The following is a 13,662-nucleotide window of genomic DNA, read 5'->3' on the forward strand; positions in this document are numbered from 1 at the left end:
ACTTTAAGTTCTACTGTAATGGTGTTGCTGTTGATTTGCGCTGCTCCATTCTGAACCTTTCCAACAAGCTTCTGGCATACTTTCCTTGAGTGAGAAAAGTTTGTCCAGAGTCTCTCCATACCTCCAATCCCAAACAATAATGAAGGTTTTCGAGATCTTTCATCTCAAACACTTGTGACATTTGCTGTTTGATTTCTTTGATCAGATTGTTAGCATTCCCTGTTATGATCATATCATCTACATACAAAGAAATCAAAATAATTTGCCTCTGTTTATTAAACTTGGTATACATATTTGGATCATTCGCCATGCTGAACAAAAAATGAGTCAATTTTCTCATACCACGACCTGGCTGCTTGTTTTAAACCATAAAGTGCCTTTTTCAATTTACACACAAGATGTTCCTGTCCCTTTTTCACAAAACCTTCAGGTTGTAATAAATAAATTTCTTCTTTCAAGTCACCATTCAGAAATGCAGACTTAACATCTAGCTAGTGTAGCTGCCATTTGTGTTTTGTTGCTAAGGAAAATAGCATTCTAATGGTGTTTAATTTGGATACAGGAGCAAAGGTGTCATCGAAATCTATTCCCTTATTCTGTGAGTAACCCTTTGCTACCAGTCTAGCTTTAAGTTTCTCTATACTCCCATCTGCATTTATTTTTGGTTTATACAGCCATTTACATCCTATGGGGGTTTTACCTTTAGGAAATTCAACCAAATACCAAGTATGGTTTCTGTTTATTGAATCTATTTCCTCATACATTGCAGCCCTCCATGCATTAGATTTACTAGCTTCCTCATAATTTGCAGGTTCTACAATGTTTAAAATCTTTGACATTAATGCATAGCCTTTCAATTTAGAAGATAATCAAGTCTTCCTACCTGATCTCCTTGGTAGGGGACTTACCTCAATTTCAGCCTTTTCTGGGCTTACATCTTCATTGATTACATTATCTGTTACTTCTTCTTCTTATTTCTCCTCCTGCTCTTCATCTTCCTCACTGTTTTCTTCCAATAGCAATGGAATGTGCCAATCACTGTTAGAGTCATTCTTTCCTTCTTCAACATGTTCATGAAATATGACATCTCTACTTGCAAACACCTTGTGAGTCACAGGATTAAATAACTTATATGCCTTGAACTCAGTGCCATATCCAACAAATATACATTTCAGGGCTTTAGGATCTAACTTCTTCCCATCTGCCTTAGGTATATGAGCATAAGCTTTTGACCCAAATATTCTTAAGTGACTAACTGCTGGTTTGAATCCAAACAATGCTTCAAAAGGGGTTTTGAAGCCTAGACATCTAGTAGGATTCCTATTCTTTAAATATACAACAGTGTTAATAGCTTCTGCCCAAAGACCATTTGATAGACCCTTACCTTGAAGCATGCTCCTTGCGCACTCCACAAGAGTTCTGTTCTTTCGTTCTGCCACTCCATTCTGCTGTGGAGTGTGAGGCACTGTAAACTGTTGCACAATCCCATGATGCTTGCAGAAATCCATGAACTCTCCCAACCTGTATTCTCCCCCTTGATCTGAGCGGAGAATTTTTATCCTTTTTCCTGTCTGGTTTTCTACCATGGATTTAAACTCTTTAAAATACTGAAAAGCTTGACTCTTTTTACTCAGAAAGTATACCCATGAGAATCTAGTGCAATCATCTATAAATAAGATAAAGTAGTATGCTCCTCCTAATGACCTGGTTTGCATGGGTCTACAAATGTCTATATGCACCAGTTCTAAAATGTCTCTTTCCTTTCTATTAACATGCAAAGGAAACTCTTCTCTATGCATTTTCCCTAATGAACATCCATCACAATCCAGCTTAACATTATGGAAAACAGGGATTCCATAGACCATACCTTTTCTTTGAAGTAGAATGAGGTCTTGAAGATTAAGATGGCCGAATCTCTGATGCCAGAGATTTTCGGCTGTCGATCCAGCTGCAACCATTGCCTGCTATGGCATACTCTTCACATCTAGTCTGTACAGGTTCCCCACGCTCACTCCCGTTGCAAGTGTTTCCATCTGGCTATCCTTAATGACACAATTAGTCTTAAAGAATTGAACTTGCATGTCCTGATCAGTAATCATTGAGACAGAGACCAAATTTTTCTTAATTCCTGGAACATACAATACATTTTTAAGGTGTCTAATGTCACCGCTAGGTAATTTTACTGGAATGTCACCATGTCCTTTGATCTCATGTCCACTATCATCTCCTAAATAGATTTTCGACCCACATGAATTTTCTTCAAGAAATTCAAACCAATCCTTCTTACTAGTCATATGTGATGATGCGCCAGAGTCGACATACCATATGTCGTCCTCATCTTCCTTTGAAGCTGAAAGAGCACAATCGACTATAAATAGTCGAAGTTTGTGGCTATGATCCTCCTCTTCCTTAACGAAGTAACCCTTATGTTTTCTCTGGTTGTTTCTTCCTTCGTCTGCCTGCCTCTTATAACAATCTCTAATCTCATGTCTAGGTTTTCCACAGTAAAAACATTTCTTGATGGGAAAATTATTAGTAGACATACCTTTAAACAGTCTCTTCTGAAATGTGTTGGCTCCTCTCTGCTGCTGCTGCTACGGTTGCTGGTGTTGCTTCCCTTTAAACTGTCTCCTTTTTGCCATCAGAGCAAGGTCATTGCTCTGAGATTTCAAATTTTGTCGTCGCTCTTCTTGTTGTATCAGAATCCCTATCAGCTCTTCAAATGAAGGGGCTTTCTCCCTTACTAACAGCCTTGTGATAAATGTTTGGTAATCACCAATCATTCCATTCAACGTGATCGTGACCAGATCTGAATCGAAAACTTTCTCTCCGATATCTCCCAATTTGTCCTTCAGGTCTTTGACTCTCCCAATGAATCCAGTAGCGGATTCATTCTCCTCCATCTTCAATGCAAACAACTTGCCTTTGAGTGACAAGACACGGTTTGAATTCTGCGTCTAGTATAGGTTTTTAATGGTCATCCAAATGTCAACGGCCGATTTACAGTCTCTAATATGTGGGATAACATTGTCCTTGACGGACATCTTCAATATGACCTTTGCTTTTGTCTCCCTTTTATCCCAATCTTGTTCTTGTGTGGATGATCCCGATCTCAGCTCATTTCCTGTCACGATTGACCACACATTTCACTTTCAAGTAAAGTCTGCATATTGAATTTTCAGTTGTTGAAATTTGATCCATCGAGTTTGTCAGACTCGTGGAGATACGATTCTAAACTGTTATTCATATTGACTTATACCAGATCCGAACCTCTGTTTTTCTGAAGAATTTTTTTTTTTTACCTTCAATGTGCCACCACCGGGCAAGTCCAATATGCTGCTACCGAACATATCCGAAACTCCAATGCGCCACCACCGGGCAAGTCCGATCTGCTACCACCGAATAGATCCGAAACTCCAATGCGCCACCACCGGGCAAGTCCGATCTACTGCCACTGAAAAGATCCGGAACTTCAATGCGCCACCACCGGGCAAGTCCGATCTGCTACCACCGAGTAGATCAGGGACTCCAATAGCCACCACCGGGCTACTCCGCTCTACTACCACCGAATAGAGCCAGAAATTCAAAGTGCCACCACCGGGCAACTCCGATCTGCAAAAATCGCATATTTTTCAAAGAGAAAGAGGTTGGTGCTCCTTCAACAGCGAAATGCCCACGCCAGAAACAAAATCGATGCGAGGCAGGTGATTGGCGCAATTAATCCTTGATTTTCCGCACCAACTGTACTTTCTGGCGCGTTGGTGCGCTTATCACCCTCAGACTCGCGCCAAGTGGAGCGACTGTTCGCGTCAAAACCGCTCCAACACTTTCTTGCACTCATAGATGATCAATCATCTAAGACCTATGCTCTAGGTGTTACTACAGTCCACCTGATTCTACAAATGTCGCCACTACAGTTCTGTAATCAATGATGCATCCTAAAAAAAAATTAAGGCTATCCCTACTCTGTGCTCTGATACCAAGGTACAAATCAGATTTGAATTAAAAAGAAGGAGATATAGCTCACAGGTGAGTACTGCACCTGGAGACTGCACTCATACAAAGAGAACTCTCTCCATACACTCTACTGTTCATGAATGAAATATTACATCATTAAGTACATCACTAAAAATCAAGTAGTTTCAAACAAACTCCTAAACTCTAGGAACAAATCCTAAACTAAGGAGATACGTTACAACTTATGTAGCCATTTCTCCATTAATACAAAATAATATTAATTATTTTCAACTAAGGATGGGGATCAGAGATCAAGAGAGACAGAGGGAACCGTGCTGAAAGGTCAGGCAGTCTAAAATTGCTATGTCTCGTTAATACCAAATAGCTCATAAACTTTAAAATCTCTGAGAGATAGAGAACTCCTGGAGTAAGGAGTAGCACGATAGGAGATTTACCAGAGTAGGTAATCTCACGGCAGGGAGGAAATTAATGTGCAAATCATATTTCAGATTTAGTCCTCGACAGCGTAAATAGATAAGTATAAAATCACTTATATAAGTTGTTCACTGAATCTAAGAACTGTAGTTAGAGAATTGGCTGCTTGTTTATGTAAGTTGTTCACTACATCTAAGAACTGTAGCTAGGAAGATTGGTTGCACTATTAGAGAAAAAATTGTCAAATATTGTGTAAAAGTATAGGTAATGTTTTCCTATTTCTGGAGTATGTATTTAGAGTTCCTTTGTACTTAATTGAAACATTTTTTTTAAAGAACATTAGAGAATCTGAGGAAAAATCCCATACCACTTTCGCAGGAAGAAACAGTGTTAAGAATATCATAAGATTTATTAAGGAAAACTAGAATAGCAAACAAAATCTTGGGAAGGATAGGAATTCCCTGAAAACAAAACTATTACATTAACCAGTTAAGGTAGATTTTCCAAAGTTGCAACTTATCTAACTCAGGAATAGCTTTAAAATCATCTATTAATCGAAAGAATGACAAACATTGATGGATGAAATAATTAGGTATATATTGCGATCAACCAACACTAAACTGTTCTTGAACTCTACACCATAAATCTAGTCATGCATAAGAACTCTGTGAATGCATTAAAACCATAGATTAATTCCAAATAGTCACAGCGAAAAACAAGAAATTCAACAAGCTCACGAATTTTAGTCATGTAAGACATAAATAGTGACTTCTAGAAGTTTCATTGAAATACAAATGATTATAGTCTTAGAAAAGTATCGTTTATTGTAACCTTACAAGCTCCATAGAAAAACATTTTAAAACATTCTTTCTCATAAGACGAAAAACACTGAGGTTTTATAAAACTGGAGGTAAATTTATGCTAAAATCTTTACCCTTTTTCAACCATATATATCAAATAGAGTATAGAATAAACCGTCGGGAAAATCGAGGAAGGATAGCCTTCGGCTTCCAAAAAAGAGAGAACTATGTGTTTAAATAAAACTCAAGAAAGTAATCAAAAAGAACCAGCAGCGAATTATGAAAGCATTCTCTCATTTATAACCTAGTCATATATATAAGTGTTCCAATATAATAACAGGATGGTGACCAGAGAGCCCTGTGCCAAAAACTGCATACTTGGCCGTAGCTGTATGCCTCCTTGCCTTATATAAAAACATCATATAAACTTCTGGAAACAAACACAAGACAAGCCATGAGAGGATCCATTACTCCAATAGACTCAGTAAACCCATCTAGAGTTTCATTTATGGTCTTTTCAGCTTGTAGACCTGTCCATAAAAACCCTATTCTAAACAGTACCAGAGAGATTCGTATTACCCGCAGTTGGTGGTAGACATTGAAACCAGAAGGAGGGTTTTCCTCAGCGCCAAGATGAGTCTCCCGTTTCGCGAACCAGACCTTTCATCACAACAACTAAATGGTATTAAAATCATACATCGAAAATAGGAATCAACAACAAACGTTCTAAACCCTGAAATACATAAACAGTTAAGCAGAAAGAAGATCTGAAATCTTAACTTCGGAGAAGACATTCCAGGCTTGGACTCCACAGAATGAATTTCTAAGCATTGTAGTGGTTCCAAGTTCTTCAAGGCAAGCAGAGTTGTCGGAATGCAGTGGAGAGGGTTCAATGAACCTAGATAGCAGATGAATACAACCATCGAAGGGCAGAGCAGAGCTAGAACCAATCGGAAAGACCAAAGTGAAAATAATGACAAGTTGAAACCTCACTACCGAGAAATGAAGGGGTGATAAGCTGTGGATCATTCATCAGGCGGGCCAAGAGGAGTCGTTGATGGAGGAACCTCATCTCGAGGGTTAGGTGGGATAAGGACAGATGGATTACCTCTAGGCAGCCATCCGGATCTAGACAACTAAGGCATTAAATTCACCTACGTTCCCTGAGAGATTATCAAGTCTATGACCTATGATTGTTAAATGCAAAGGCCATCATCGTACCCATAGATTTAAATAAATAGATTTATAACCAGTGTAAAGTCAAATGCCGTGCATTTCTAATAGTCCTGACGTGTACATTGTTCAATAATTTTAACATGTAAAGTCCAACCATGGTTTATGTATAAAATCGATAATATCAAATATTATGATTGCTTTAAAAAGTCATAAATAATTGTTAATCCATGATTATGTTTTCTTAGACTTATATGTGTATTATGGAGGAAATATATATATATATATATATATCAAAGCGGATAGAAAGATGTGTTACATATGGTATCAGAGCGCTCAGGTTCCAAAATCTCAAGCCTATGGAATAAGGAATAACAAAATTGTGTTGTGCATGTAGGAGACAGCAGTTAAATAATCAACATGAGGCGATATGGAAATCTACCACATGGTTCCATATTTGGAACAGGGCCAACTTCGTTCTAGGAGGGCAATCCTGAGGTTTGGGTGTAGTTGGGCGATGATACACAAAATCCCAATGCAGACCTCTGAACCACTGTCGAAGAACTGAAAGGGAAAATGGTCCGACTCTGGGTAGACAACGAAAGATTGATGTAGGAACAAGAAAAGATCCCAAAAAATTTGTTGGATAGACAGAATCATCGGCCACTAGCCCCTAGTCCAGAGCACGGCCACATGACTCAGGAACAAGAGTTCCAAACTAAAAATATGGAAACAGAAGGAGGAGAAGAAAACCAAGAAGAAGAATCAGGAAACGTGTCTGATCACAAGACGCAGAAGAAACAGAAGATTGAACTCCAAGGGGAGTTTCGTAAAATCAAGCCTCCTCTCTTTGATGGGGAGCAAGAAGAGGCGACAGAAGCATGGTTAATTAATATGAACAAGTATTTCTAGCTATATGAATATGATTACAATTTGAAGGCCGGTTTGGCCATTTTCCAACTTCAAGGGAAGGCTACATTGTGGTGGGAGGAAGCAAAATTAGTCCATGGGGTCAATGAGCAAAACATAACTTGGGAGAAATTCCAGAAATTATTTAAGGAGAAATATTTGACCGAGAGGTTTTATGATGAAAAAGCAAAAGAGTTTCATGACCTCCGTCTGGGCCAAATGACCATGGATGAATTTATAACAAAATTTACATCATTATTGCGATATGTGCCTTATATTCGTGAAGAAAAAGCTAAGGTACAACGGTTTGTCAGCAGCCTTCTGTTGTTCATGAAAGAACAGTTGGAATTTAACAATCCAAAAACCATGGATGAAGTCATTTTGAAAGCACGAATTTGTTATCAACAAATAAACCAAAGGGAGACATGAGTAAAAGATGGACAAACAAGAAGGGAAATAAATTCATTCCCATCCATAAGGGGAATAAGAGCAACAACAACAAGGGAGTATATAAAGGTCAAAGTAATCGGATTGGGAATAAGCCCAAGTTTAACGTACCTGGTGAAGCTAGGATAAATGAACAAACCGGCTACAGTGTTGGGGATGCGGAGGCCTCCATTATGTCAAAAATTGCCCTCAACGCAGGGGATCAAATCAGATCTCACAAATTCAGGAAGCGTCCACTGTGGGAGAAGTGGAAAGAAGCATCCTTAAGATCAACGCAACTTTTGAAGATCATCAGGTAGAGTTTCAGCTAACTATGGTTGAATTTGAAGGTACTACTTTTTACCAGACCTACTCTATTTTAATAGATCCTGGGGCTACTTTAAGTTACATTAGTCCTAGGTTAGTGGAACAGTGTAAATTACAAGTTGTTAAATTTAAAAACCCATGGTTAGTACAACTAGCCACAGGGGAAAAGAAAAGAGTTCTGTCTAAGGTAAATAACTGCCCCTTGAAATTATATGGTCAACCTACCATAGCTGATTTAAATGTGCTACCTCTAGGGTCATACGATATTTTGATAGGTATGGACTGGTTAGAAAAACATTGGTCCTTAATAAATTGTGAAACGAAAGCTATTAGCTATCGAGATGAAGTGGGAAAGAGACAAGAAATTCAAGGTGTTCAGAAACCTCCATAATTAAGGCCGATAACAACCTCCCAATTAGCCAAATGCATCAGAAAAGGTTGTCAAGTTTATGCCATACAAGTAGGGTATGCTGACTCTAAGGATAATCTGTATCATTAGAGAACATACCTGTGATACAAAATTTTCCAGATGTGTTTCCTGAAGAAATACTAGGCCTACCCCCTAAAAGAGACATAGATTTTACTATTGAGCTGATTCCAGGAGCTGCTCCAGTTTCCCAGGCACCATACTGAATGAGTATACTAGGACTAACAGAATTAAAGATGGAACTCCAAGAGTTTCTTGATAAGAAGTATATCCGTCCCAGTGTGTCTCCTTGGGGAGCTCCGGTTTTATTTGTTAAAACAAAAGACGAAACGTTGCGAATGTGCATCGATTACCGCCAGCTGAACAAGCTAACCATTAAAAGAAAATACCCCCTTCCCCAGATAGATGATCTCTTTGACCGAGTGAAAGGTGCAACCATATTCTCAAACATTGATCTCCACTCTGGGTATCATTAGATCATAATAAAAGAGGGAGATATTGCAAAAGCTGCTTTCAGGACACGTTATGGACATTATGAGTTTGTGGTCTTACCATTTGGACTAACTAACACCCCAACAATGTTCATGTGTCTCATGAACAACATATTTCATCAGTTCTTAGATAAATTTGTATTAATCTTTATTGATGACATACTAATCTATTCTCGGAACGTGGAAGAACATAAGGAACATATCCGTGTTGTTCTGCAAGTCCTACGAGAACACCAATTGTACGCCAAGTACAGTAAGTGTGATTTATTTAAGGAGCAAATCCAATACTTGGGACACATCATCACCAAGGACGGAATTTCCGTAGATCCGGAAAAGATAAGAACCATTATGGAATGGCCAATACCAAAGGATGTAGCCAACATAAGATCATTTATGGGTTTAGCAGGTTACTATTGGAGATTTGTGGAGGGTTTCTCCCACATAGCCTATCCTATAACCTCTCTTCAAAAGAAAGGCAAAGTGTTCCAATGGACCCTCGATTGTCAAAGGAGCTTTGATCAGCTCAAGCATCTTCTTACCACAACACCTATTCTAAGCATCGTTGATCCCAACAAAGAATATGTGGTTTGTACTGATGCCAGTAAGGAAGGAGTGGGTGGCATATTAATGCAAGAGGGGAGAGTGGTTGCCTACGAATCTAGGAAACTTAAAGAGTATGAGCAAAAGTACTCAGCCTACGACTTGGAGCTAACTGCAGTCATTCATGCCTTAAAAATGTGGCGACATTACCTTTTAGGTAAGAAATTCTTGTTAATGACTGACCACCATAGTCTGATAAATTATTTCAAACAACCAACTTTAAATGCTAGGCAAGCTCATTGGGTAGATTTCCTAAGTGAATTCAATTTTGAAATTAAACATTTAAAAGGAAAGGAAAACCGGGTGGCAGATGCTCTAAGCCGGAAGGTAAATTGTTTATATGAAATTTCTTTTAGTGAATCACGAACTACCTTTTTTGAGCAGATTCAAGAATCAACCATGCAGGATCCAACATATAAACATTAATGGCAGCAAGCAAAAATTCTTAACAACGATGAACAACAATTAGGTTATGAAATAAATGCAGAAAATTTGTTGATTTTTAGGAAAAGGATATATGTGCCTAACCAACAACATCTGAAAAATATCATTTTTGATGAATACCATAAGATCCCTTATGCAGGCCATCCCGGGTACCAGAAAATGATTTCTGCCCTGCGAAAAGAATTTTTTTGGCCTGGTATGAAGAAGGAAGTGGCAGAGTATTTAGCCAAATGCTTGGAATGCTAGCAAGTGAAAGCTAAACACCAACATCCAGCAGGGTTACTTCACCCTCTACCTATCCCAAAATGGAAATGGGAAACCATATCTATTGATTTTATTACCGGGCTGCCTAAATCAAGGAAGCAAAATGACTCCATCATGGTGGTGGTGGACAAATTGAGAAAATATGCTCATTTCATACCTGTTCAATCAACTTATAGAGTAGTCCAAATTTCTAATATTTTTATGCAGAACATTTTTAAACTGCACAGAATCCCTAAGATGATTATTTCCGACCGAGATGTAAAATTTACATCCGCTTTCTGGAAAGCCCTCTTTGAAGGATTGGGCACACAACTGCACTTCAGTACAGCTTACCATCCACAAACGGATGGGAATATTGAAAGAGTAAACCAAGTTGTTGAAGACATGTTGCGAACATATGTAATGTAGCAACCCACAAAATGGGAAGATTATTTACACCTGGTAGAGTTCGCATATAACAACGGGTACCATGCATCCCTTCAGATGAGCCCCTTTGAGGTTTTATATGGATGCAAGTGCAGGACACCTTTAAGTTGGAGTGGACCAGAGGACAAATTGTTACTAGGGCCAGATATGTTGGAAGAAATGGAGAAAATGGCGAAAAAGGTATGGATTAATTTAAAGGCTGCTAAGAACCAATAGAAGAACTTTGTCGATCGGAAGAGGAGTTTCCAAGAATTCTAAGTAGGAGATGATGTCTACATTCAAGTACGAGCCAAGAAAAGCACCTTGCAATGGACCGGGTGTGCTAAACTAGCACCCCGATATTGTTGGCTATTTCAAATCCTGGCTTGAATCAGACCAGTGGCTTATCAACTTGCCTTACCCTTCGTGTGCACAATGTCTTTCATGTTTCTTTACTTAAGAAGTATGTGTACATGACATTAACCACATAATCCAATGGCAAGATATACAAGTAAGGTATAAATATTTAGATACGAATATAGTATATAAATGTGTTAATAATTAGTTAATGACTTAAAACTTTGTTGCAATGTTCAGGTCGAACTAGAAGGGGAATTCTTGGTCAAACCTCTAGTTATACTAGATCGGAGAGAAGTAACGCCGCGGAAATGAGTTATCACCCAGGTTAAAGTGAAATGGAAGCACTACGAGTCGGAAGGGGCCACCTGGGAAGATGAACAGGTCATGAGAGAAAACTTTCCAGGTTTATTTGCATGAAGAGAACATCGGGACGATGTTCCATTTTAGGGGGGGGGGGAGATGTAATATCACCCATTTATGTAAATATTTATTTTATTTACTGCAACCAAACAAACTATTACTATTTGTTTGAATTATAAACTATTTTGGAATTTAGTTATTGAAGAATAAATTTTGCAGCTTTGAGTAAATATTATTTTACTAGGTAATTGGTTATGGAAACAGTTATCTGTTCCAAAACTAAATCCTAGGGTATTTTACAAAAAATGATCAAGAGGAGGATGGGGATTGGAGATCAAGAGAGATAGAAGGAACCGTGTTGAAAGGTCAGGCAATCTAAAATGGCTATGTATGGTTAAGACCAGATAGTTGGTAAACTTTAAAATCTCTGAGAGAGAGAGAACTCCTGGAGTAAGGAGTAGCACGGGGGGAGATTTACCAGAGTAGGTAATCTCACGGTAGGGAGGAAATTAATGTGCAAATCATATTTCAGATTTAGTCCTGGACAACGTAAATAGATAAGCATAAAATTGCTTATATAAGTTGTTCACAGAATCTAAGAACTGTAGCTAGGAGAATTGGTTGCTTGTTTATGTAAGTTCACTAAATCTAAGAACTGTAGCTAGGAAAATTGGCTGCACTATTATAGAAATAATTGTCAAATATTGTGTAAAAGTATACGTAATGTTTTCCTATTTCTGGAGTATGTATTTAGAGTTCCTTTGTACTTAATTGAAATAATTCTTTTAAATAATATTAGAGAATCTGAGGAAAAACCCATACCACTTTCGCATGAAGAAACTATGTTAAGAATATCAGAAGATTTATTAAGGAAAACTAGAATGACAAACAAAATCTTGGGAAGGATAGGAATTCCCTAAAAACAGAACTATTGCATTAACTAGTTAAGGTAGATTTTCTGAAGTTGAAGCTTATCTAACTCGGGAACAACTTTAAAGTCATCTATTAATCGAAAGAATGACAAACATTGATGGATGAAATAATCAGGTATATATTGCGATCAACCAACATTAAACTGTTCTTGAATTCTACACCATAAATCTAGTCATGCATAAGAACTCTGTGAATGCATTAAAACCATAGATTAATTCCAAATAGTCACATGAAAAACAAGAAATTCAACAAGCTCACGAATTTTAGTCATGTAAGACAAAAGTAGTGACTTCTAGAAGTTTCATTGAAATACAAAAGATTATAGTCTTAGAAAAGTATCATATATTGTAACCTTACAAGCTCCATAGAAAAACATTTTAAAACATTCTTTCTCATAAGACGAAAAACACTGAGATTTTATCAAACTGGAGGCAAATTTATGCTAAAATCTTTACCCTTTTTCAGCCATATATATCAAATAGAGTATAGAATAAACCCTCGGGAAAATCGAGGAAGGATAGCCTTCAGCTTCCAAAAAAGGGAGAACTCTGTGTTTAAATAAAACTCAGGAAAGTAATAAAAATAACCAGCATCGAATTATGAAATCCTTATCTCATTTATAACCCGGTCACATATATAAGTGTTGCAATATAATAACAGGATGGTGACCAGAGAGCCCTGTGCAAAAAACTCCATACTCGACCGTAGCCGTAGGTCTCTTTGCCTTATATAAAAACCTCTAGAAACAAACACAAGACAAGCCATCAGAGGAGCCATGACTCTAGCAGACTCAATAAACCCATCTATAGTTTCATTTATGGTCTTTTTAGCTTATAGACTTGTCCATAAAAACCCTATTCTAAACAGTAATAGAGAGATTCGTATTACTCGGAGTTGGTTGCGGACATTGAAGCCAAAAGGAGGGTTTTCCTCAGCTCTAGGGTGAGTCTCCCATTCCGCGAGCCAGACCTTTCATCACAACAACGAAATGATATTAGAATCATGCATCAAAATTAGGAATCAACAAAAAACGTTCTAAACCCTCAAATACATAAAAAGTTAAGCAAAAAGAAGATCTGAAAGCTTACCTTCGAAGAAGACATTCCAAGCTTGGCCTCCGCAGAATGAATTTCTGAGTGCTGGAGTGTTTCCAAGTTCTTCAGGGCAGGCAGAGTTGCTGGAATGCAGTGGAGAGGGTTCAGTGAACCTGGATAGCAGATGAAGACAACCATCGAAGGACAGGGCAGAGCCAGAATTGCTCGGAAATACCAAAGTGAAAACAATGACAAGTTGAAACCTCACTACCGAGAAATGAATGGGTGATAAATTGTGGACCGTTCGATCCGGCGGG

The sequence above is a fragment of the Pinus tabuliformis genome, chromosome Q (genome assembly GCF_031772625.1).
Source record: "Pinus tabuliformis cultivar Carrire ecotype Pingquan chromosome Q, CPIR1, whole genome shotgun sequence".
Lineage (NCBI taxonomy): Eukaryota > Viridiplantae > Streptophyta > Pinopsida > Pinales > Pinaceae > Pinus > Pinus tabuliformis.